Source organism: Hyperolius riggenbachi, chromosome 1, assembly GCF_040937935.1.
Source record: "Hyperolius riggenbachi isolate aHypRig1 chromosome 1, aHypRig1.pri, whole genome shotgun sequence".
In the NCBI taxonomy this organism is placed as follows: Eukaryota; Metazoa; Chordata; class Amphibia; order Anura; family Hyperoliidae; genus Hyperolius; species Hyperolius riggenbachi.
In genome coordinates, this window is record NC_090646.1 from 541853650 (window position 1) to 541875875 (window position 22226).

The window sequence follows — 22226 nt, forward strand, 5'->3', positions numbered from 1 at the left end:
CTTATGCTCATGTGCTGTTCAGCTTGATTGTTGTTATGTACACATCTAGTCTGCCCAATGCTTGATATGCATTATTATGTTTGATACTATGCATTGACTCCAGAGTTCTAGTGTCACTGTCATTTTCTGTGATGTAATGTCTAATGTAACTAATTGTTATTCGCTGCTATGATCATTTTGTAATACATAATCTTTTTGCAACAATCTTTTGCATGGTGTGCGAGTTATTTTTATTGAATCTGGATTGTGTAGAGCCATGAGGGCTCGGTTTACAGACTCAGCACCCAATACTTGTTTAGATTAGCTTCTCACATTGATATTCTGGGTGTGCAAACCTCATTTTGTAAATAGGGTACGTTTTCTCTTGCCTTATTATCTCCAGCAGGATCTTAGTTAATTGAGGCCATTGTTTCACTTACCTGGGGCTTCCCCAAGCCCCCCGCAGCCATCCTGTCCCGCGCCGCTCATGCGCAGAGAGTGCCCGGCAACAGGATATAGGATGCGCACCGCTGGGCCAGCGCAGGCGTACTACTCCGGGTCATAGCGACCCGGAAGTAGTACAGGACACGGTTCGCGCCATCTCTAACGGAGACTCGTGGAGACTCGGCGTGGGACAGGACAGCTGCTGGGGGCTTGGGGAAACCCCAGGTAAGTGAAACAATGGCCTCAATTCACTAAGATCATGCTGGAGATAATAAGGCAAGAGAAAACTTACCTCTACACAGTGAGAGAGTTATCTTATTATTATTATTTTATTATTATTTTTTATTTATATAGCGCCAACATATTCCGCAGCGCTTTACAAAGCACAATAAGACGACAAGGGGAACATAGATACAACTAACAAATATACAGCAGAGTTCCAAGCAGCACAAATATTGTTACAAAGACAGTAAACATTATCTCTTCATTCCTTAAGTTACCTCCTCTGTAGTTAATTTACCTCCTCTGTAGTTAAGCTACCTCCTCTGTAGTTATTTTCACATGCAGTTAATTAACAACCTGTCTTTAACTCTGGAGTTATTTGAAGGATTGAAGAGTTAACTTAAAGACAGAAGATTTAACTTTAGGTTTGCCTGAGGTAAAAATTTTCCTGAATACTACATGCCTCGTCACCATGGGGATAACTTTAGAAACGTTATTAAAGACAGGAGATAAGCTTAGTGAATTGAGGCCAAAGTGTTTATTTTATATATAAAGTTCCGCTTTAAGTTAATAAATGGTATCATCCTGACTCAAAACTTCTTGCTAAAACTTAGCCTGGTGAACTTGCTTCCATTGACTACTTTGGCCAGACCTCAACCATAACCCCAGCTAAAGGGGCTATTTTGTTCATCATAAAATAACTATTCAAAAAGATTCAAACTGACCATGACTTTATTTATGTTTACAATTGCACAACCCATGTCATAACCTTGCCACCCCAAACAACCCCTAAAAACTATTATCCCAGCTCAAAAGTGAGTACACCTTTCACATTTTTGTGAATATTTTATTATATCTTTTCATGGGACAACACTGCAGATATGACTCAGTAATACAATGTTAAGTAGTCAGTGTGCAGCTCTTATAACAGTGTACAGTAAATTTGCTGTCCCATCAAAATAACTCAGCACACAGCTATTCATTTCTAAACAGCTGACAACATAAGTGAGTATTATCAAAATAGAAGTGTCAATATTTAGTGTTCCCAGCATTATTTTCCAGCACTGCCTTAACTCTCTTGGGCATTGAGTTGACTTGGTTGGGGGTTCTTTACAGAAAGAGTTGTTAAAATGTGGAATATTTTACCAGAGTAATCAGTTATGACACATTCTATATCTACCTTTAACCACTTGCCGACCGCCCACAGCCCATGGGCGGCGGCAAAGTGGACGCCTAAAGGACCGCAATACGCCTTCAGGCGGCGTGTCCTTTAGGCATGCCGGGGGAGCGATCGCGTCATTGATGACGCGCGCTTCCCCCGGCAACTGGCTCCGCCCACCCGCCGTAACATCCCGCCGGCCATACGGAAGCGCCGGCGGGATGTTAACCCTGCGATCGCCGCTACAAAGTGTATAATACACTTTGTAATGTATACAAAGTGTATTATACAGGCTGCCTCCTGCCCTGGTGATCCCAGTGTCCGAGGGACCACCAGGGCAGGCTGCAGCCACCCTAGTCTGCACCCAAACACACTGATCTGCCCCCCCCCCGCCCACTGATCGCCCACAGCACCCCTCAGACCCCCCCCTGCCCACCCCCCAGACCCCTGTTTGCACCCAATCACCCCCCTAATAACCCATCAATCACTCCCTGTCACTATCTGTCAACGCTATTTTTTTTTTATCCCCCCCCCTGCCCCCTGCCCCCTCCTGATCACCCCCCCACCCCTCAGATTCTCCCCAGACCCCCCCCCCTGTGTACTGTATGCATCTATCTTCCCTGATAACCTGTCAATCACCCGTCAATCACCCATCAATCACCCATCAATCACCCATCAATCACCCCCTGTCACTGCCACCCAACAATCAGCCCCTAACCTGCCCCTTGCGGGCAATCTGATCACCCACCCACACCAATAGATCGCCCGCAGATCCAACATCAGATCACCTCCCAAATCCATTGTTTACATCTATTCTCTCCTCTAAACACCCACTAATTACCCATCAATCACCCCCTATCACCACCTGTCACTTTTACCTATCAGATCAGACCCTAATCTGCCCCTTGCGGGCACCCAATCACCCGCCAACACGCTCAGATTGCCCTCTGACCCCCCCTTATCAATTCGCCAGTGCATTAATTACATCTGTTCTTCCCTGTAATAACCCACTGATCACCTGTCAATCACCTGCCAATCACCTATCACCCATCAATCACCCCCTGTCACCCCCTGTCACTGCCACCCATCAATCAGCCCCTAACCTGCCCCTTGCGGGCAATCTGATCACCCACCCACACCATTAGATCGCCCGCAAACCCGCCGTCAGATTACCTCCCAAATGTATTGTTTACATCTGTTATCTTCTCTAAACACCCACTAATTACCCATCAATCACCCATCAATCACCCCCTATCACCACCTGTCACTGTTACCTATCAGATCAGACCCTAAGCTGCCCCTTGCGGGCACCCAATCACCCGCCCACACGCTCAGATTGCCCTCAGACCCCCCCCCCCCCCATATCAATTCACCAGTGCATTAATTACATCTGTCCTTCCCTGTAATAACCCACTGATCACCTGTCAATCACCTGCCAATCACCTATCACCCATCAATCACCCCCTGTCACTGCCACCCAACAATCAGCCCCTAACCCGCCCTTGCGGGCAAACTGATCACCCACCCACACCAATAGATCGCCCGCAGATCCGACATCAGATCACCACCCAAGCGCAGTGTTTCCATCTATTCTCTCCTCTAAACACCCACTAATTACCCATCAATCACCCCCTATCACCACCTGTCACTGTTACCCATCAGATCAGACCCTAATCTGCCCCTTGCGGGCACCCAATCACCCGCCTACACGCTCAGATTGCCCTCAGACCCCCCCTTATCAATTCGCCAGGGCATTATTTACATCTGTCCTTCCCTGTAATAACCCACTGATCACCTGTCAATCACCTATCAATCACCCATCAATCACCCCCTGTCACTGCCACCCATCAATCACCCGCTGTCACTGCCACCCATCAATCAGCCCCTAACCTGCCCCTTGCGGGCAATCTGATCACCCACCCACACCAATAGATCGCCCGCAGATCCGACGTCCGATCACCTCCCAAGTGCAGTGTTCACATCTGTTCTCTACCCTAAACACCCACTAATTACCCATCAATCACCCCCTGTCACTGCTACCTATCAGATTAGACCCCCATCTGCCCCTAGGGCACTCAATCACCTGCCCACACCCTCAGAATGCCCTCAGACCCCATCCCTGATCACCTCGCCAGTGCATTGCTTGCATCTATTCCACCCTCTAATCACACCTTGAGACACCCATCAATCACCTCCTGTCACCCCCTAGCACACCTACCCATCAGATCAGGCCCTAATTTGCCCCGTGTGGGCTCCTGATCACTCGGCCAAACCCTCAGATCCCCCTCAGACCCCCTTCCGATCACCTCCCCAGTGCATTGATTGCATCTATTTTCCCCTCTAACCACCCCCTGAGACACCCATCAATCACCTCCTGTCACCCCCCTAGCACTCCTATCCATCAGATCAGGCCCAATACAACCTGTCATCTAAAAGGCCACCCTGCTTATGACCGGTTCCACAAAATTCGCCCCCTCATAGACCACCTGTCATCAAAATTTGCAGATGCTTATACCCCTGAACAGTCATTTTGAGACATTTGGTTTCCAGACTACTCACGGTTTTGGGCCCGTAAAATGCCAGGGCGGTATAGGAACCCCACAAGTGACCCCATTTTAGAAAAAAAGACACCCCAAGGTATTCTGTTAGGTGTATGACGAGTTCATAGAAGATTTTATTTTTTGTCAAAAGTTAGCGGAAATTGATTTTTATTGGGTTTTTTTTCACAAAGTGTCATTTTTCACTAACTTGTGACAAAAAATAAAATCTTCTATGAACTCGCCATACACCTAACGGAATACCTTGGGGTGTCTTCTTTCTAAAATGGGGTCACTTGTGGGGTTCCTATACTGCCCTGGCATTTTAGGGGCCCTAAACCGCGAGGAGTAGTCTAGAAAACAAATGCCTCAAAATGACCCGTGAATAGGACGTTGGGCCCCTTAGCGCACCTAGGCTGCAAAAAAGTGTCACACATGTGGTACCGCCGTACTCAGGAAAAGTAGTATAATGTGTTTTGGGGTGTATTTTTACACATACCCATGCTGGGTGGGAGAAATTTCTATGTAAATGGTCAATTGTGTGTAAAACAAATCAAACAATTGTCATTTACAGAGATATTTCTCCCACTTAGCATGGGTATGTGTAAAAATACACCCCAAAACACAATTATACTACTTCTCCTGAGTATGGCGGTACCACATGTGTGGCACTTTTTTACACCCTAAGTACGCTAAGGGGCCCAAAGTCCAATGAGTACCTTTAGGATTTCACAGGTCATTTTGCGACATTTGGTTTCAAGACTACTCCTCACGGTTTAGGGCCCCTAAAATGCCAGGGCAGTATAGTAACCCCACAAATGACCCCATTCTAGAAAGAAGACACCCAAAGGTATTCCGTTAGGAGTATGGTGAGTTCATAGAAGATTTTATTTTTTGTCAAAAGTTAGCGGAAAATTGATTTTTATTGTTTTTTTCACAAAGTGTCATTTTCCACTAACTTTTGACAAAAAATAAAATCTTCTATGAACTCACCATACTCCTAACGGAATACCTTGGGGTGTCTTCTTTCTAAAATGGGGTCATTTGTGGGGTTCCTATACTGAACTGGCATTTTAGGGGCCCTAAACCGTGAGGAGTAGTCTGGAAATCAAATTTCGCAAAATGACCTGTGAAATCCTAAAGGTACTCATTGGACTTTGGGCCCTTTAGCGCAGTTAGGGTGCAAAAAAGTGCCACACATGTGGTATCGCCGTACTCGGGAGAAGTAGAACAATGTGTTTTGGGGTGTATTTTTACACATACCCATGCTGGGTGGGAGAAATAACTCTGTAAATGGACAATTGTGTGTAAAAAAAATGAAAAAATTGTCATTTACAGAGATATTTCTCCCACCCAGCATGGGTATGTGTAAAAATACACCCCAAAACACATTCTACTACTTCTCTTGAGTACGGCAATACCACATGTGTGGCACTTTTTTGCAGCCTAACTGCGCTAAGGGGCCCAAAGTCCAATGAGCACCTTTAGGCTTTACAGGGGTGCTTACAAATTAGCACCCCCCAAAATGCGAGGACAGTAAACACACCCCACAAATGACCCCATTTTGGAAAGTAGACACTTCAAGGTATTCAGAGAGGGGCATAGTGAGTCCGTGGCAGATTTCATTTTTTTTTGTCGCAAGTTAGAAGAAATGGATTCTTTTTTTTTTTCTTTTTTTTTTGTCACAAAGTGTCATTTTCCGCTTACTTGTGACAAAAAATAATATCTTCTATGAACTCACTATGCCTCTCAGTGAATACTTTGGGATGTCTTCTTTCCAAAATGGGGTCATTTGGGGGGTATTTATACTATCCTGGAATTCTAGCCCCTCATGAAACATGACAGGGGGTCAGAAAAGTCATAGATGCTTGAAAATGGCAAAATTCACTTTTTGCACCATAGTTTGTAAACGCTATAACTTTTACCCAAACCAATAAATATACACTGAATGTTTTTTTTTTTTATCAAAAACATGTTTGTCCACATTTTTCGCGCTGCATGTATACAGAAATTTTACTTTATTTGAAAATTGTCAGCACAGAAAGTTAAAAAAATCATTTTTTTGCCAAAATTCATGTCTTTTTTGATGAATATAATAAAAAGTAAAAATCGCAGGAGCAATCAAATAGCACCAAAAGAAAGCTTTATTAGTGACAAGAAAAGGAGCCAAAATTCATTTAGGTGGTAGGTTGTATGAGCGAGCAATAAACCGTGAAAGCTGCAGTGGTCTGAATGGAAAAAAAGTGGCCGGTCCTTAAGGGGTAGAAAGACTGTGGTCCTCAAGTGGTTAAAGAGGATTTGGATGCTTTCCTTGCATTGAAGGACATTCGTGGCTATAATTACTAATTCCCAGCAGAGCTGATCCAGGGATTTTATCTGACTGTTACCTGGAGTTGGGAAGGATTTTTTTCCCTTTAACCTTCTTAGCGGTATGGACGAGCTCAGCTCGTCCATTACCACCGGAGGGCGCCGCTCAGGCCCCGCTGGGCCGATTTTCAATTTTTTTTTCAAACACGCAGAAAGCACTTTGCTTGCTGCGTGTTGGTTCCGATGTGCCGCTATCCGCCGCGTAACTGCCGCCCCCCCCGCTGAGACCCCTGCGCAGCCTGGCCAATCAGTGCCAGGCAGCGCTGCGGGGTGGATCGGAACGCCGGATGACGGCACGACGTCGATGACGTCATCACGATGGCGACGGGGGAAGCCCGTCAGAACGGGATTTCCTTATGGGCGATTGCGCCGGCGGCGATCAAAGGGGTGGGAGGGTTAGCGCAGGGAGGGGGGCATCATGTAGCTAGCGCTAGGCTAGCTACATGATAGTAATACTGCTACGCATGCTACGCATGGTTAAAGGACACCTGAAGTGGGAGGTATATGGTGACTTCCATATGTATTTCCCTTTAAACAATACCAATAGCCTGGCAGTCCTGCTGATCTATTTTGGCTGCTGTAGTGTCTGAATAACACCAGAAACAAGCATGCAGCTTATCTTGTCAGGGTCTGTGGCTAAAAGTATTATAGGCAGAGGATCAGCAGACTGGTATTGCTTAAGCATAAATAAATATGGCAGCCTCCATATTCCTCTTGCTTTAATTACCCTTTAGCCAAAGTCTTGTAAGGGTTTTGTGTCTCCCCTACATCATTTGCAATATGTGAGGGTGCAGGAGAGAAAGGGACCTAATGTTTATTTATTTATTTATTTATTTGTTTGTTTTTACTTTTCTGGTTGGACTTGATGGGCTAATGTCCTTTTTAACTAAACTAACTATGAAATTATATAATTAATGATATCCATATATGATATATTTACATTCTCATAAAAATATCATTGATTGAGGTGTTTTTTTTAAGAGAGAATAGTTCTGGGAAGGGAAAAAAATAGTATATAGAGCTGGCTGGTGATTATATTTTCAAAATACACATTGATATAATTAGTACCTCTATACCCCTCCCCCCCCCCCCCAATAAATAAATAAATAAATATATCATTAAATAAAAATAAATAAATAACATGCCCTTAAACTTTGTCTGAGGTGATTTTACTGCTTCTATGTAAGGTTTAGAATGCAGGCTTAGAAAGCCATTGAATTTTGATTAACTTTAATAAGCTTATTGAGTATGAAAGAATGTTATTCTCTGTTTACTAAACTTTAGGAAATTGGTTTCTGCCTGACCCATTTATTTGTAAGACTTTATTCGATTAGCATAATAAGTATGTTTTTTACTGCATTTTCATGACTATGTCGCATTGTCTTAAATCTCTTATTATCTTACTCATATCTGAATTCAGAATAAAGAATGGACAATATATTAAATTCGTAAGCCGTTAAAACATAAGTCAAAAATCAAATAAACAAACACTTCAGTACAGTAACCAACATGCTGTAAATCCAGTGTGTGCATTTCAGCCAAGTGCAACATTTAAATCAACTCCATTCTGCAAGATACAGCGGTAGCATACCATTAAATATTTGTTTTGGCAAAAACTTATGTAACATGAATAAAAAGACCATCAAAAGGAACAGAAACAAAATTGACTTAATTAAAAATAAACCTTCAGGGTATTCAGTAGCTTTATTATATTTATCGCTGCACACTTAATAACTCACACTTTTAGAACATAGGAATGCAAACTTATTTGTTATTATTGCTGGTTCATTGATTTTTTTATGTTGTAAACTGATGAGAAAAACAATTGTATCTATCCTCCTTCTCCTAAAAATGACTTATTTAGATAGGCCACCGTTTTATTTTATATTTAAAACTAGTTTTTATGCTTTTACTGTTTTATTGTCTCTGCTCAGTGACACCTTTACTGAAGTATGCTAGAGCTCAATTCTATGAATTATTGATCCTTTTTATCTCTTTCCTGCTCTCAGAAGCTATTTACTGACAGGAAAGTATTTTATGGCTGTAATTCCTTATCAGGGTTATGCTATAGTCTGACCCAGTCCTGAGCTGGACAGAAACTGTCACTTGCATACCTGATAACTCTTTCAGGCAGAGAAAGGAACAAAGGAACACAGCCTAGTTATTTGTGTGCTTGGCACTGTACATACACACGTCTATCTCATCATGTCACATATCACTTCAGGTTGTCCTTTAAATTAGGAACAAAGTTTGATATATGTTTACAGTTCTTACCCATTAACTAACTGGAAAACATTTAAAGGGGTTCTCTTGACCTTTTAAAAAACAAAAACTGCCACTTACCTAGAGCTTCTATCGGCCCCCTGCAGCTGAAATGTCCCGCACCATCCTCCTCTGATGCGCCGCTCCCCGCCGCCGGCACCGCTGTAATTATTCATCTAACTAGACAAATAGAAGTGTGTCTGCACGGCTGTGGCTTGCTCCCGCGTCTGTCAGCGGAAGCTTACTGCCCAGGTGCAGTACAGCAAAAGTTCGTACTGTGCCTGCGCAGTAAGCTCTCGCTGACATGCACGGGAGCGAGCATGCGCGCGGCCACAGCCACGCAGCCGTGCTTCTATTCGTCTAGTTAGATAAATAGTTACACCGGGAACGGCACATCGAAAGAGGACGGCGCGGGACATTCCAGCTGCAGGTGGCCGATAGAAGCCCCAGGTAAGTGTCCGTTTTTATTTTTTAAAAGTTTAAGAGAACCCCTTTAAAGTGAAAGAAAGGTGATGCTTTACTTCAGATGATAACTCCGTAAGCAACGGTAGGTTCCAGTTAAGGGTTAAAAAGTCTAGGGACTTTGCTTTTTTTAATCCTAGAGACTTCTTTATTGAACTTTAAAGAGGTACTATCAAAGGAACTGTCATTCTGTAAACTCCACATACCTATAGAGCTTTTAGCCAGCAACAATAGAAAGTTTTTCAGAAGTCTGTGATCACAGCCTGTGTGAAGGGAATACCTTGTGTATCAGCTTTTTGTAAGAAAGTCAGCGATGGATTGCAGGTCTGTACTATTTGAATAAGTGTCACTTCCCTGCCTTTATTCACAGAGGAATGATTTACTGTTTGTTTCTACCTTGCTTACACACACTTCTTTTTCACAGAATAGCTGAGAGATTTTTCAGCTACAGAGAAAGGATCTTACTTTATTTATGTACTTTGATGCTTACACCCACCATTCAGAATGAGCTCTTCCTGGCTGCAATCTCTGTTTACTTTACACTGGCTGAGACAGAGAGACGCAGGAGCAGCTGATGAGTTATTTACACACTATTGGATGCTACATTTCTGCTTTCTATCATTCTGAAGATATTTCAATCACAGGATCACAGACAGTGAGGACTGTTTCTGTATGCTGGATGTGCTGAATACAGTCCTCCATAGTAATGCCCACAGTGATATCTGTAAATGTTATATTTATTTCACATAAAAAATGAAAAGATGAAAAAGCCTTTGTATTGCTATTTGCTAGTAATTACTAGAGATGTATGCGGCATTTAGAATTTTAGTTAACTTTGATAGTTGTGCTTCAAAGAAAGACTCTCTTCTGTTCACAAAACCTTTCCAGGTGGAGGTAAATGTGTAAGATGAATTACTGCTAAACATATTCAAATAACTAATGTGATTAAAAAACACATAATGTAATAAAAAAAAACAGAGCAAGGCCATGTCATAGAGAATGTGTTTGCGACTAAAAGTTAGGTGGTCATTATCTGAACATTCATGTCTGTAGTTGCTCCTGATTGTGGCTGGATAGTGTAATGGTTAAGGGCTCTGCCTCTGTCACAGGAGACTGGGGTTTGAATCTCGGCTCTGCCTGTTCAGTAAGCCTGCACCTATTCAGTAAGGAGTTTCTTGGGCAAGTCTCCTTAAAGCGGAATATAACCCTGCATTTCAACTTTGCTCTAAAACATTATTTACAGTATATTATATGCAACCAGCATTTTTTTTTAATAGACCAGCATTGGAAGGGTTACACAGGGCTTTAAAGTTCCTGGAGATTTCTGCAGACGCATCCGAAGCTCAGATAGTTACATTTTGTTTACATAAATGTATCTAAGTGTTGAATGTGACTCATCTCTCTGACTGAGCTGGAGGACACACCAAAGTGTGTAACATTCAACACTTAGATACATTTATGTAAACAAAATGTAACTATCTGAGCTTCGGATGCGTCTGCAGAAATCTCCAGGAACTTTAAAGCTCTGTGTAACTCTTCCAATGCTGGTCTATTAAAAAAAAAATGCTGGTTGCATATCATATACTGTAAATAATGTTTTAGAGCAAAGTTGAAATGCAGGGTTATATTCCGCTTTAACACTGCTACTGCCTATAGAGTGTACTGCCTAGTGGCTGCAGCTCTGGCGCTTTGAGTCCGCCAGGTTAAAAGCGCAATAAAATGTTCTGTGTTTGTTTGTTTGATTGTACCAGAACACTTGTGGCTTTTTTTTAAACAAGAAAAAATGTGGTACGCCGTGTTGGAGTTTTCCTTGCCAGTTACTATTGTATTCCTTTAACGCAGCGTATTACAGGAGATTTCCTGCCCCTCCATAGGAAAATATATGAACAGTTGGCCAAACTGGCAGAGCATGTATGTATGTGTGTGGTGCTCATTGGGTTACTGTATTTTAAGGTGGACCTGAACTCTTGCACAGGACAGAAGGAAAACAGAGAGAAATGCACCCTGTATGTATTTAGAGAGTTTAGCCTGTCTAATTCCCCCTCATCTGTGTCTAATCACAAGATGTAATTTGATTCCTCAGCTGTGTCAGCTGACTGCCATGTCAGAGAAGCTAATTTGAAATCTCATGATGTTAACAATATGTCTGCTTCCATGAAAGCAGGGAGGAGACATACTGTAGATTTATGGAAGGATTTGTATCAGTTGCAACAAAAAAGGTTTTCCTTTAAAGGTTATTATACTGTTGCTTATCTTTTAGAGCAGACAGTTCTAGTGTATATTTATATTGTACATTTGTTTATTTGCCTGAGTTTAGATATAAAAGTAATGACCTTTCTTTTCGCTGTCCTGTGTACATGCTTGAAATGACTGCATGTCTGGGGTTAACTGGCAAATGATACAATCACTAATCCAGGATTCCAGATCAGAAAAATGAAATGTATGCATCAGCAAAGCTTTTCCCTAATCCTCAATAAGCACAGTCTGATGCCAAATTATGTATAGAAATGCAGCCTTTGGGAAAGCTAAGTTATTAATTGATCTGGGAAACCACAGAGACACGATGTATAAAACCACATATTAATTTACAGCCAATTACATCATTTCTCTCTTTTAACATTTGCTAATGATCCTGCAAGATAGGACTGCAATTCCACTGCGGAACTTGTGATTAAAGCACAAGTTTTTGTAGCCTAAAATGTGCAGAATAAACAGATAACGTATTTACAAACTGCTCTAGCTCCAAGTCTTCATAGGAGCAGTCCTCTCAAACCTCAGATCTTTTAACAGATTCCTTTGATGCTGGCACACAAGAATGTATTGGAAAAGGGCAGTTAGTCTGGTGGGGGAGAGTTTTACACATCAGAACATGATCTTTGGAACATTGGCAGAATTCTCACCAAAGCAGTTGTGATTTCTTTAGAGTAAAATAAACCCTTTTCTGTCTTCCCCTACCTATTACACACAGGCAACTTTTGCAGCATTTATGGACAGAGTATGTAACATGGGCTGCTTGGTGGCATAGTGGTTTGGACTCTTGCCTTGCAGCGCTGGGTCCCCAATTCAAAATCCCAGCACGGGCACTATCTGCACTGAGTTTGTATGTTCTCCCCGTGTCTGCATAAGTTTCCTCCGGGCACTCTGGTTTCCTCATGCACCCCCCAAAAATAATTTGAGGAAGACAGTTTGGATGTTTATAGTACAATCTAGGGATAAATGGATGCTGGCTGTGAGTTCTCTGCAACTATAGAAGTTAATGCTTTAGCTTTCATTGGCATGCTATAGCAAACTTACTGCTGCACAAGATGTAATTCAGCCACGTAGCAATTCACACCTCTTTACCACTGGATTTCAGTATAAAACCTCTAGTGCATGCATGAAAATAGGTGAAATACATTTAAAAAATAAAAATATTTTTTACAATATTCATTTATAGATTACTAGCTGATGCCCGGTTATGTACAGTATTTGGCTGGTGTTGGCTCCACCCACTTTTTCTAACCCAGCACACAAATACTCAATGACCAAGTTTGTGAGCTTTGTTGTCTTTGGCATCAATAATTTGCACTGAAATTAAACAAATCTGATTGGTTGGGGCTTCACCCCCTTTTCTGAATTTGAACCTTAGTCACTCAATGACCAACTGTACCAGGTTTGAGGCTTGTGCTATTAACAGTGCAAAAATGGCAGCAATGAAATATTCCCCTTGAAAATCAATAGGTGAATTTGATAGGCTTTTGTAGGCTCCACCCACTTTTCTGAATATTAATCCCAGTCACCCAGTGGCCAACTGTGCAAATTTTGAGAACCCTATCATTAACAGTGTAAGAATGGCTGCAGTTTACATTTCCCCAGTGAAATTTGTATTTGTCTCTACCCACTTTTTGGTTATGGGGATAAAATGTATCCTATATGTTATTCCAGGTAACGTACTATGTGTGTGCCAAATTTCATTCAAATCCGTTAAGCCATTGTTACATTATTGAGTAACAAACACCCACACATCCAAACTTTTGCATTTATAATATTTGTGAGATTTAGTTAGTATTTGCCCATTGTAAAATCTTTCCTCTCCCTGATTTACATTCTGAAATGTATCACTGGGGGGTGACATCTTTAGTTCTGCCAGGTGATCCATACAGAATGTTCATTACTGAGAGTTCTATGCATAGAGGTAGATATTGCTTTCTTGGCAGTTGGAAAAAGCCATTATTTCCCACATTGCAACAAGGTTCACAGACTACTAACTGTCAGGACCATGGTCATGATATCACACTGAGGGAGGGGTTTCACCACAACAATATCAGCCATACAGATCCCAGCGATGAGCCATTCAAGAAAACAAAAAGATTTCTCATGGGAAAAGGGGCATCAGCTACTAATTGGGATGAAGTTCAGTCCTTGGTTAAAGTTCCTCTTTAAATGTGTGAACCTAATTACATTAGGGCATATTCACAAAGCTTTCTTAAAATTGCCATCCGCAGGTAGAAAAATCAATCCAACCCACTATACAAAAGGGTAAAAGTGGCGGCCAGTATAGATAAAACCAATTTAAATCAATAAAACGTAAAAAGAGGGAGGTGGCTTACCTCAAGGATGGCACGATAAAAAGTATGCGAAACACACTTTTATTACATTATGGTTACACGTTTCCTGGGAACCGATACCCACTTCCTCAGGCCATTATTAAGTACCAGCTATAGCTTCTGTTGAGCTTTGAGTGCCTCTTAGTGCATTGTACACACACACCCCCATTTGGAAGGTGGGCCCCAACTTGTGTCCACCAAGGCTATCCCGATTTTCCTACAAGAGTGGTCTGGTCCACCCCAGTGGAGATTAGTTTTCTCCATATGCCAGATCAGTTGGTTGCCCTTTTAGCAACCCAGTTTTGTGAATATTCAATCATCAATTTTATTGCGAACATCCAGAATTATCAATACTACAACATTAAAGGTCTCAATTCACTAAGCAGTTTAGAGTAGTCTACTGCTGTTTTTTTTCGTCTACTGATGGTTTGGTGTAAATCAGCTGCATCAAAAGGGAATTCACTAATAATTACCAAATTATTTAGACCTGTTTTTAGACCTGGCCTAAAACATTTGGTAATTAGGTCGGTAAAACAGGGGAAATTATCAAAAGATGCAATTCACAAACGAGTAGCTATGAATGACAGAAATCAGCTGGTCTAATCTCTGTCAGAAAAAGTGGGCATGGTTACTCCTTGTTTGCCTTTGTGAATTGCATCTTTTGATCATTTCCCCTGCTTTACCGACCTAATTACTGAATGTTTTAGACCAGGTCTAAAAACAGGTCTAAAACATTACACCAAACCATCAGTAGACTAGTCTAAACTGCTTAGTGAATCATCTTATCTTTCAAAGTTGTGCCAATCCACCATACTTATTAAATACTTTCTAAATAAATCATCAACATTTTCTAGCATGTCTGGCAAATTTAAAGATGGAAATTTGATCACTTCGAGCAATTATTAGGGCATTTAGGTATCGAGGGACTTGTACTGTTTAGAATATGTGTGTTTAGAATTTGTGAATTCTCACATATGCATCACAAAGTGTATTTAGTAAATCCCTCTCCTTGACTCACTAGGTGCACAGAAATGTTTTGTGGTATTACAGATATATCTGCAGAAACCTTGTTCTACTAACTGAACAGCAGTGTCAGCTTTTAGCAAATGAAGTCTCTGTCTAAGTCACTTTAAAGCGCTGCCATTTATTAATCCATTCCTGAATGAAACATTTACCGACAGTAGCTGTTACAATTGCAGAGACCTTCTCTGCATCTGGTGTCCCAGGAGACTCAATTTTTCCCATTCTCTGTGTTAAACAGATTCATTAGTAAGGTAAGAGCAGAAGAATACTCTGTTGCCTTGACACTCAAGCTTTTGCAGCAAACAGGGGACGAACATAAAAGCAGACTTAGTAAATTCCTACCAACTTACTGCATTTAGCACATATTAGAAAGTTTAATAAGGTTAACACAGTCTTCATCATGCAATAGCCTTGGAGGCTGATTAAACAAGTAATTATATTAGAAAACAAAATACAGCAGATACGACCATAATGTTAAATAATGTCACCATCTCAGGAGAAAACTAGTTTATGGAACATCTTTTGCAAAACACAACCAAATTTCTCCTTATTGCAATGACTGAAGTCAGAGGTTTACATACACTCATGGATAATTATTAAAAACTGACTTTGTCACGCTACAGATTTTATGGTAGCAAACTACCGTATATACTCGCACATAAGCTGACTCGCATATAAGCCGACTCCCCAACTTTTCCCTCAGAAATGAGGAAAAAGAGATTGACTCTCAAATAAGCCGCCCCCACCCACAGTATAAATTGCCAGATGTGCCCCCATATGAGGTATTCCCAATATGCAACAAATTGCCACGGGTAAACTTGAACCATAAATGCAAATAAATAGAAAAACAACAGCCAGAAAGTGCATATAATAGCAGCTGAAAAAAATAGAAAGTGCCAGTGCTCAAGAAATAAATAAAGCTGAAAACCAGCCATGATTAAAAGAAACACCAATGTGCAATTGTACAATAATTGTGCTATAAAGTGCAGAGTGCATTAAATAGCTATTATAAAACTGGGAAAGTGCTTGGGCTTAATGAATTGATAGCTGTCCGAACAGCCAATGTCACAAGATGCACAGTTTAACATCCACAGTGAATACAAGCTCCGAATAAAAAGACAAACCACCCACCACAGCATTAGTAGAAACAAGCTTTCCACATAGATTAACTGAGGATGGATTTAGAAGAACCAGCTTACCATCAGAAAATGAGAATGTGCCGTGTCAAGCGTTCCCAACCAGGAAGTGCTTCCTTAACCACCGGCGGTGACACATCACCTCTCTCGCTACAGTAGCACAGGTCAGTCTTGGGGGGATAGGGGGCACGGACACAGCGGGGAGCAGGAAGCATTGCTTTCCTGCAACTCCACACATGAGAGAAGCGCCCCGCACATCCCCAACCTGGAAGTGTATCTAACAAATGATGCAGACTGGCGCTGACAAATGATGCTGCTCATTCTGGGGGCACAGGTCACACTTGCATCGCACACTCACCATGTTGCAATGCAGGGATGGAGGACAACATACGCATCGGTAATTCGGCACGTGTAGGATCCGGCTACATAATGCCTTCCACTGCACTGCCGCTTCTGCGATCCAAATGACGAGGCTGTTCCGGGGGCACAGGTCAGGACACGGACGCAGCGGGAAGCCGGCAAGTGCAGGATCCTGCTGCACTATGCGTTCCACTGCACTGCCGGCTCTGCAATCCATACTGATACACTTCTGGGGTAATCGCACAATATGTTCTGCTCTTAAAGCACCCACTGACATCATAGTGACTCGCATATAAGCCGAAGGCGGGACTTCTGCACACTTTTTGGTGCTCAAAAATGCGGCTTATATGCGAGTATATACGGTATACATTTTGCACATCATTTAAGACATCTACTTTGTGCAGGGAAATGGTTTTTTTCTAGAAAAATAGCAACACGCACACCATGCTTGATTCAATTGCTAATAAATTTATATTACAAAAAAGTGACCCACATAGATCTCACAATAAATACAGAAAAATGACAAAATGTATAGACATAATCACAAATGTCAATTGAACAATCATAGTTTCCATACCAGTACATAAATAGAAAATAGGGCACAACCTGGATGCTGTAATGTGCGCTACAAATTCCACTACTGCACGAATAAAGACCCAGCACAATTAGTGCTTAGATTAACAACAATAGAATGATCCAGGTTAGAATAATCAAAATAGTCAATGTCCCTTCAAGGGATCAGAAATAAACTGCTGCAGACTGTAGCAACCTTTTAACAGTTTAAATAAGAGGACTGCAGCACAAGAGGAGGTGCTGCCACCCCCAGACATTACCCAAACGTCGGCGTTTCGGATACAATCCTTTTTCAATGGGTTATTTAAGGCGGTACGGGATGTGCAACTGAAGCTTGGCAGCATGGCAGTGAGGCAGCGTCCTGTGTTCCACTGCACTGCCGGCTCTGCGATCCATACTGATACACTTCTGGGGGAATCGCACAATATGTTCTGCTCTGCAAGCACCCACTGACATCATAGTGACTCGCATATAAGCCGAAGGGGGGACTTTGAGCACTTTTTTGTGCTGAAAAATTCGGCTTATATGCGAGTATATACGGTATACATTTTGCACATCATTTAAGACATCTACTTTGTGCAGGGAAAGGGTTTTTTCCCCCTACTAATGTTTACAAGCAGATTATTTAACTTTTTATTGGATTTATCACTATTTCTCTAGGTTATGAGTTTACATACACTTTGATAACTATGCCTTTAACCACTTCAGTTCCAGCAGTCTCTGGCCCCTTAAGGACCTGGACCAGAGACTGCTGGTGCAAAAATGCGGCTTACCGGTGTCACACCGCAAGGACCCATCGCTCTCACCGTTCATGTCGCTCTCCTGTCGCTGAAACCCATTTGCTCTGCCATCGCTATGACATCAGAAATCAGAGCTCCGTGAGCCAGTCTGGACCCAATCACATTGGCTCACAGGGTTAGGAGCCAATGAAATCGGCTCCTTACTGGCTCACGGAGGTCTGCTGCCTTAGTGATGGTAAAGCGAGTGGCCTGCAATGATGATCAGTAGTACGCGGTGCAGAAATTGAAGTCTATGCCCTGGCAGGGATAAGTGGTCCCAAACGGCATGGATTTCAGTTAGGTCGGTCAGGAAGCGGTTAAACAGCTTGGAAAATTCCGTAAAATAGCTTTTACATATCGATGTAAACTTCTATCTTATTTTATCTATAATAATACAGCAGGATTTTTTACTCCCAGAAGTCTGCACAAAACTTAAAGTCAGATTGTAAGTAACCTAAACATTGTCCTGCAGTAGGTATTGTATCTTACAAGAGATACTCACCTGAACTGAAAGGGATATGGGAGTCAGCCCTCTTTATTCTTTTTCACAAGATACCAAGCTCTTTATAGTTATGAAGCTTATCTTAGGGCTGATTCACACTAACAGCACTTTTTTAATCACCAGTGATTTGCAAAGCTCTTGCTAATGTATTCAGTTACACTGATGGAAGATATTCCCTTCCAAAATGGATTGCATGCAAAAAGCATTCTGTTTTAAACCCTTTCACCAGTGCTGAGGTTCTCTTAGTTCAAAAGGGTACCTACTGAACCCCCACCTGTCAGCAAGGAAGCAGACATTTCATGCTCTAGAACCTGAGATTCGTACTGAGGCCCTGCAGTAGGTATTGTATCATACGTGAGCTGCTGAAAGGAGTCATTAGGTAAAAAAAGGAGCCCCCCGCTCTGTTTACCCGAGGCTTCCTTCAGCCCCTTGCATCTGACATGTCCCATGCCACAGCTCCACGCTCAGCCGCCGGCCCGGAGTCCCCGCCGCTGCAGAGGGCCGACTTCAAGGTCGTCTCTACTGCGACTGCACGAGCGCCGGTGTCAATCAAGCCCACGTTGTCCACAGTGTACTGCGCAGGCACAGAACTACTGCATCTGCGCAGTACACCACGGACAACGTGGACTTGATTGACAGCAGGCGCACTAGAGGAGGTCACCCTGTGCACCGGCAGAGACCTCAGGCTGGAGGGTGAGTGCAGAGCTGCGGCGTTGGACACGTCAGCTGCAAGGGGCTGTATGAAGCCCCGAGTAAGTAGTGCGGGGGGAGGGGGACATTTGCCTGATGACTCCTTTACTGTACCTGAACGGAAAGGGATATGGGGCAGCCGTATTTATTCTCTTTCACAGTTAAGAAGTGTATCATAGGGCTGGTTCGCACTTACTGAGCTTTTTAAGCGCCAGTGATTTGAAAAGCTCTTGCTATTGTAATGCTATAGGGTATTTTTAAACCAGCTCATCACTCAAAGTGAGAACATGCACATAGCATTACATTAGCAAGAACTTTTCAAATTAATGGTGCTTAGAAAATAGGGCTGGTAGTGTGAACCAGCCCTAAGGCAAATAACGTAGTTAGCATAGAGGCTGTGGAGCCGCTCGATTTCTTATAGAAGCCAATGGAAAAAAGATAAGAAAAACGAGTGGAAGATAAGAGAATAGAGAAGAAAATCGAATGGTTAATAGATTGCGCGCCGAATCCAATGCAAAAAACATATTGTGTAATCCCAGCATAAGAGAGAAGTCAGAGCACCCAATCTGCATGCTTGATCTGGGTCATGTGACTCAGAAAGCATTAAAAAGAGGTCTGAAAGTCTTTAGAGTGCTTCAACATGGACTTCAAATTTATCAGCTGCCGGAAACAATGGTCCTCAATCGACTGATTGTTCTGTAAACAGTCTGGCACTTAGATAAAATGATCAGGCCTTCTTGATGTCTCTGATCTAGTAATCAATACACACCATCACCACACTTCACGTTGGTGCAGACGTGCCAGATATTCTGACAGAAAAAACTTTCATAAACTGCTCAATTCATCTCCAAGCCTGTTATTACAAAGCATAGTATCAGTTACAGCCAGACAAATAGCTTTTTCTGAAGTTAGTTTGAAGTGACACCTTCCACATTTTTCTCAGTTTAGGCTTCCTTAAAGGACAACAGAAGAGAGAAGAATATAGAGGCTGCCATATTTATTTCCTTTTAATCAATACCAGTTGCCTGGCAGCCCTGCTGATCTATTTGAGTGCAGTAGTATCTGAATGAGATCAGAAGCAAGGATGCAGCTACTCTTTCAGAACTGACAATAGAAACACCTGATCTGCAGCATGCTTGTTTGGGGTCTTTGACTAAAAGTATTAGAGGCAGATGTTCAGCATGATGCCAGGCAACTGGTATTGTTTAAAAGGAAATACATATTCATATCCCTCTCGCTTCAGTTTTCAGTCTTTAAAATAGTTTTGTACCACTAAAGGATGTTGGGGCCACAGTTACGCTTATCACAACACAGAGACTGATCATGTGATAATAACAAAGGCAGAAGCTTCTACTATGCTATATACTATTATCACTTCAGTATTGTGGTGATAGTGAGTCAGAATGGACTGCCACTGGAGGGTCTAGGGTTTAGCATCTGTAGGAAACAAACTTGTAAATTAACTATTTAATGACCGCGTTATGCCAATTGGCATGAACGCAGCGGCGGCCCCAGGACTGCCTAACGCCAATTGGTGTGCAGTCCTGGGGGCGTATTTTGCTGGGGATCGTGCTTCGATCGCTGCTAGGAGACTGTTGGATGGCGAAATGTACAAACTACAATGTACAATGCTGCATTCTAAAGCAGCGCTGTACTGGGGACAGCCGTGTCACTCGGCTGTCCCCTGGGGAAGCACAGGAACGACTGGCTCTCATAGGCTGATGCCTATGACAGCCGATTGCGGTGATTGGCTGGCAGGGGGAGGGAGGGAAAAAATAATAATAAAGAAATAGGGAATTTTAATTAAAAAACAACAACAAATAAATATATAAATATACAAACAAACATGCAGTGATCAGAGCCCACCAACAGAAAGCTCTGTTCATGGGCAGAAAAGGGGGGGATCACTTGTGTGCTGACTTATACGGCTCTGCAGCGAGCACTTAAAGCCTCAGAGCCCTAATTAGTAAAAAAACACCTGGTAACTAGGGGGGAATAAACCTGTGGTCCTCAAGTGCTTAATCATGGGCCTTGCCAACTTGCTACATGCACGCCACCATAATTTTCACAGTAACTGCTCACATGCATCGATTAATTTGGGAAAAACAATGGCACACACATACAGTACATACATGCGTACACACTGGAAGACAAAATAAAATCGTTGGTTGATTTTCTGAGCAGCATCACATTCTTCATAGAGGCCCAGTGCACACCAAAACCCGCTAGCAGATCCGCAAAATGCTAGCAGATTTTTAAACGCTTTTTTATATTTTTCTGAGGCGTTTTGCTAGCGTTTTGTGGATTGCTGCTGCGGGTTTCAGGGTAGTACATTTCATATATTGTTACAGTAAAGCTGTTACTAAACAGCTTCTGTAACAAAACCAGCTGGCAAACCGCTCTGATCTGCCGTTTTTCAGAGCGGTTTGCGTTTTTCCTATACTTAACATTGAGGCAGAAACGCCTCCGCAATCCAAAAAATGCCTCACCCCGGGAGGATTCGTTTGTGCAAAACTCCTCCCGCTCTGGTGTGACCCACCCCATTGAAATACATTGACCAAGCGTATCTGCAGCCACAAGCGGCTGCAAAAACGCCCAAAAACCCGCTCGGTGTGCACCAGCCCTAAGCAGCATTTTTTATATTTTATATTTTTATGAACCAAAAATTTTGAACCACTATCTTTCATGAAAAACAGTAAGTAATAAAAAATAGTAATAATAAAAATAATGAATAATATTACACCACAGTGCAAAAAAAGAGCTAGTAAGACAATAAGGAATGAAATGCTGCATTGCAAAACAATCTGTGTTGCATGACGCTGTGTCAATGTCTCTTCTATATGGCATATTAACGTGCTTTGCCCTGAAAGTTGTAGAAAATATAATGAACATTTAATTGAATTATTTTGCCTGCAGGGAGCTAAAGCAATAGGGCCAAAGGGCCAAATGCGAAATAAATATTAAAACAACATGGTATATTTTGATAACTATTAAAAAAATCCCTGAAATAAGGCTGCAGGGCAAGCTGATTCGCTTGATAATATAGCTACATCAAAATTATTTTTTTCTGGTATATAAAAAAAAGCTGACATTTCGCTAGCACCAACATGATGGCTGTTATCTGGTACACTATCTGATTTTATTC